The sequence below is a fragment of the Lycium barbarum genome, chromosome 2 (genome assembly GCF_019175385.1).
Source record: "Lycium barbarum isolate Lr01 chromosome 2, ASM1917538v2, whole genome shotgun sequence".
Lineage (NCBI taxonomy): Eukaryota > Viridiplantae > Streptophyta > Magnoliopsida > Solanales > Solanaceae > Lycium > Lycium barbarum.
The window spans coordinates 3,541,497-3,546,795 of record NC_083338.1 but is presented as its reverse complement, the minus strand read 5'-3'; positions in this window follow the sequence as shown (position 1 = coordinate 3,546,795).

Here is a 5,299-nt window from a genome sequence, read left to right as displayed (position 1 = left end):
TACTGATTTGGAAAAGAATGTGGCTGACATTGAAAGCAGGATCCTCATTGACAATTCTGAGAGTAATAGAGCTACTCTGAATTATACTAATGCTCTTCTTGTCAAAGCTTACAAAAAACAGGAAGCCTACTGGAAACAAAAATCAGGAATCCAATGGTTTGTGGAAGGAGAAGTCAACTCCAAATTCTTCCACTCTATTGTCAAAAGCAGGAAAAAGAGACTATCGCTAAATAAGATGAGGAAAGAGGATGGAAGCTGGATTGAAGGCGATGAAGAAATTGCTAATGAAGCTGTATCCTTTTTTTCAAATCAATTCTCCAAAGAGAATTCTACTACTACTACTGACTTTTCTAGTCTTAATTGCATTCCTAAAGTACTAAATGACTATGATAATGAACGTCTCACTGCCAATCCAACTATGGATGAACTGAAAGATGTGGTTTATTCCATGAGTTCCCATAGTGCTCCTGGCCCTGATGGGATCTCAGGGAAATTCTATCATAGTTGTTGGGAAATCATAAAAGATGATTTGCTACTAATGGTTCTTGATTTTTTTGCAGGAAATCAGATTCCAAAGGCCCTCACTCATACTTGTCTAATACTTATTCCAAAAGTAGACAATCCTCAGACTTTTACTGAACTAAGACCTATTAGTCTTAGTAATTTCTCAGTCAAGATCCTTTCAAAATTAGTTAATCAAAGACTCAGTTGCCTCATGCACAAGCTGGTCTCACCTAATCAAACAGGCTTCATCAAAGGTAGATCAATCACTGACAATATCATGTTAACCCAAGAGATGGTTCATAACATCAACAGAACCTCTTCACATGGCAATGTGGTGCTTAAACTGGACATGACTAAAGCATATGACAGGGTTTCCTGGGATTATCTTCGTAGAATACTTAGACAATTTGGGTTCTCTGAGAGATGGATTGACAGTGTTTGGAGACTCATCACTAATGTCTGGTATTATGTCAATATTAATGGCACTAGACATGGTTTTTTCAACTCCACTAGAGGCATCAAACAGGGAGATCCTCTTTCCCCCTCTCTCTTTATTATAGGAGCTGAATTGTTTTCTAAAATGATGGACTCTTTAACTCAATCAAATTTTATTCCATTTTCCATGGATAAGAATGGCCCTAATATCTCTCATTTATGCTATGCAGATGATACTATTTTATTCTCATCATGTGATCCCCAATCTCTAGAGCTGCTGATGAATAAATTGGGGAAATATGAAGAGGTTTCTGGACAACTTATCAACAAGAGAAAATCTGGATTCTATGTCACTTTTAAAGAAGATGACCCCAGGATAAATATTATTAAAGGGATCACTGGTTTTAATCATTGCCAGTTCCCTATGATCTATCTCGGATGCCCCATTTATGTTGGGAGGAAAAAAATTGTTTATTTCAATACTATGGTGACAAAAGTTGCTAAAAGGCTACAAGGATGGCAAGGAAAACTTCTTTCTTATGGAGGAAAGGCAGTTCTTATTAAATCAGTGCTCCTGGCTCTTCCTCTACATTTATTATCTGCTGTATATCCTCCCAAGACTGTTTTGGAACAGATAGAGATGATCATTGCCAATTTTTTTTGGGGAATGGATGGAGACAGGAAAAAAAAACATTGGTGCTCTTGGAAGGACTTATGTTTCCCAATCAGTGAAGGAGGTGCAGGTTTCAGATCCCTTAGGGATATCTGTAATACTTTCTCAGCAAAATTGTGGTGGAGATTCAGGACTCAAGATACTATTTTAAAATCATTTCTTGAGGCCAAATACTGCAAAAGATATCACCATGTTGCTAAGAAATGGGCTTATGGACAATCTCACATATGGAAGAGGCTCATGGATAGCAAAAAAGTGGTGGAACCCTCCATTCTATGGAAAATCGGCAAAGGAGAAACATCTTTTTGGTGGGACAATTGGACTGATCTAGGTCCTATTGCAAACCTAGTTCAGAATCAAAGAACTCCCAAAAAAACTATGGTCAAGGATTTCCACAGGGGTAATACCTGGAATATTGTGAAACTCAGGAGGATTTTACCTCAAAGTGTAATCAACTCTATTATAACCATTGAGTTTAACACTGAGAGACAGGATTTGCCTATCTGGACTCCTGATCTTACAGGGAAATTTAGCAGCAAAACTGCTTGGCAGATTGTGAGAAGGAAAAGAGAATCAACACTTGTTAGCTCAAAGACTTGGCACAGAAGAGTTCCTTTTAGGATCTCATTCTTCTTAATGAGGGCTTTGCAAAATAAGATCCCCTCGGATGATGCAGTGAAAAGGTTTGGAATCTACCTTCCTTCTATTTGTAATTGTTGTCTAGTTCATAAAATAGAGACCACTGAACACCTCTTGAGTGAAGGGCAGATTGCCAAACAAGTATGGGAATTCTTTTGCAACACATGTGGTATTGGTTTGGTTCAGGGACAAATAAGATTGTCAACTATGAAATGGTGGATAGCTAAAGGCAGAAATGAAGTTCACTCATGCATTCTTCAGTGTATACCAATTGCTATATGCTGGGAAGTCTGGAAAAACAGGTGTAGGGCCAGGTTTGAAGAAAAGAAGATGTCATCTTGGTACATTATTCAACAAGTCAACCATCTTATTTCTTTAATTCTTAAAGCACAGTTCCCTGATCTAAAACTTCCTAGTTCTTGGTTGGAGAAATGTAATTTGGTGGAAAAGCTCAGACCTGTAACTCACTCTCAGGCAGTGTACTGGTATAAACCCAATTTTAATTGGGTCAAGCTCAATGTGGATGGTTGTAGTAAAGGAAATCCAGGTTCAGCTGGAGGAGGAGGCATCATAAGAGATCACAGAGGTATAATGAGTCATGCCTTTGCTGAATTTTATGGGCAATGCAGCAACAATACGGCAGAGGCGTTGGCCATTTGGAAAGGGATTACCATATGTAAGGATAATGGTTTTCGGAATGTTATGGTGGAATCTGATTCTCTTATGGTCGTCAACATGATCAAAGAAAAGCTAAAACCACCCTGGCAACTAACTGAGATCATTGTTAAGATTCAGAGATTAACTAGATACGGTGATTTTGAGTTCAAACATATATACAGAGAGGGAAATTCTACAGCGGACCTACTTGCTAACTTGGGAGAAGACTAAAAAACTTCTACTATCTTCACTGAAGCTTCCGTCCTTCCTGCTAAGGTTAGAGCTTCAATGAAGCTAGAATTTGATGGGCTCCCAAATTTCAGATTTAGAAGCAAAAGAAATAAATTCCTATCGAATGGTAGCTGATTTTTTTGAATTTTTGTGGCACCTCTTGATGTACTTAGTATCCTTTTACTGTTGGTTTCAACCAAACAGTAGAGGCAATACTAATCACCACTTCCAACTTAATATTAGTATACAAATGGGAAATAGGATGGATTTATCCAACCTCCACTATGTAAATGAGGCTAAGGTCTATGTCCTCCTCCGTGCAATTATGATTTTTGGAAAATATACAGGTTGGAGTCATGCCTAACTCCTCCATCATAAGGATGGAACTCTTGAAGGAAAAAAAAAAAAACTAACGATATGAGGCTTTCATATTGGTTAAGCTTGGCTCTAATCTTTCATATCGACTATCTACACAAATCAAGAGAGTTAAATGGGAAATTATTGATCAATTCGATAGTTTAGTGGTATAGATAAACCAATTTGATAGTTTAGGGATAAATGTAGATCTTTTGTTTGTTGGCGTGGCTTTACTGTGATAAATATAGTCAAGTCGGATAACCGTTAGATGAAGGGGCAAATATGAGCTGAAATCAACGGGGCAAAACTTTCATGGACCGATAGGTTAATGAATGACAAACGTAGGAATACTGCATTCTTCAAGGGCAAATTTAAATCTTTTCATATTATTTTAAGAAAATATTATTTACACACATACAAAAAAAAAAAAAAAAAAAAATCAGAGTGGTGTTGAATGGTGCTTCTTGTTAAAAGGTGTCTCAGCTATTGAAGACAAATATTTCGTGAATAATGTTAAGATATCGATTGGCAAATGTTACAAGAATCAGGTAAACGTAGCACTCTCAAGGTTGATGTGTGTATTAAGCTTAAATGAAGAAGTAAGAATTCCTATAGTCGACCCCAGCTTATTTACGACAAAAAATATGGTATTATTATTGTTATAATCCCAGATCACTATAAAAACCTATAAATTTCAAATTCTGAATTCGCCTGTGCTTTTAGGTACATGGGAAAGTGGGAGTAGAAACTCTTATTTTGCCCAATGAGATGTAAAGTTTTGATTTAAAACATTAAGATTGAAACATACGAAGTGGTGGGTGGACCTTGTATCTACTGTTGTCCAATTAGCAAGCCAGTTAAACATCCACTACAAGGATTATTCAAGTTTTTGTTTCTCCAACTTATTAGTTAAAATTCACATAAAGTGGACCAATATTTGTATTGTAGGGGTATAGTAGCAAGATAAGACATTTCTTACCTTATGAAGCAGAAAATATATTACCCCGTCATTTCTAAAACATATTACATACTAATTCTATATGTATCAGAAGAAAATATAAATAGTCATCCGGTACAAGGAAAAAAAAAAAAACTTTGTTGTGACGGAATAATAAATTAAAATTTTCCATTAATTCCTCACAAAGTTTATTTACATTGATAAATTCTATTACTATAATTTTGTGACGGACTTGTCTTTCATAAATATTTGATGACAAATATATGTTTTCCTTATATAAAATCTTTAGTCGATAAGGAAATGTGCAATTGCCTTTGCCTTTCAGGGCAAAAAATCTCCAATTTAATAGTTAATACAATAACGAAAGTTTCGTAAGAGGATTGAATTAGGCTTTCTAAGAGCTTGATGTTTACAAATTAAATTGGGATCAACAGTCCAACAAAGGTGCCAACAAATGTTAACCTTAATATTTATTTATTTCTTATAAATTTTAGCCAATATGCAATGTATAATAAAGTATAAGTATTGTATAATATATGAATAATCAGTATGTATATCAGTTAGGCACTTGTTATACACTGAATATATGCCAACGGCAGCTACAAATTGTTACAATTAGGCGGGTGTTTTTTCTTTTAGCAGACTAACTAAAAATGTGTTCTACCATATGGTTTCTCAACCTGATTCTAGTGGGCCTATTTTTTTCCAGAAAATGTCACCAATTTCTCCTACCTTTAATGGGTGCATTTAGGCCAAAACTGGATATTTGAAAAGAATACACAATTTTCAACACTTTAAAAGTATCACATGAAATATATGGCTGCAAACTGTAATTTAAGTGTAAC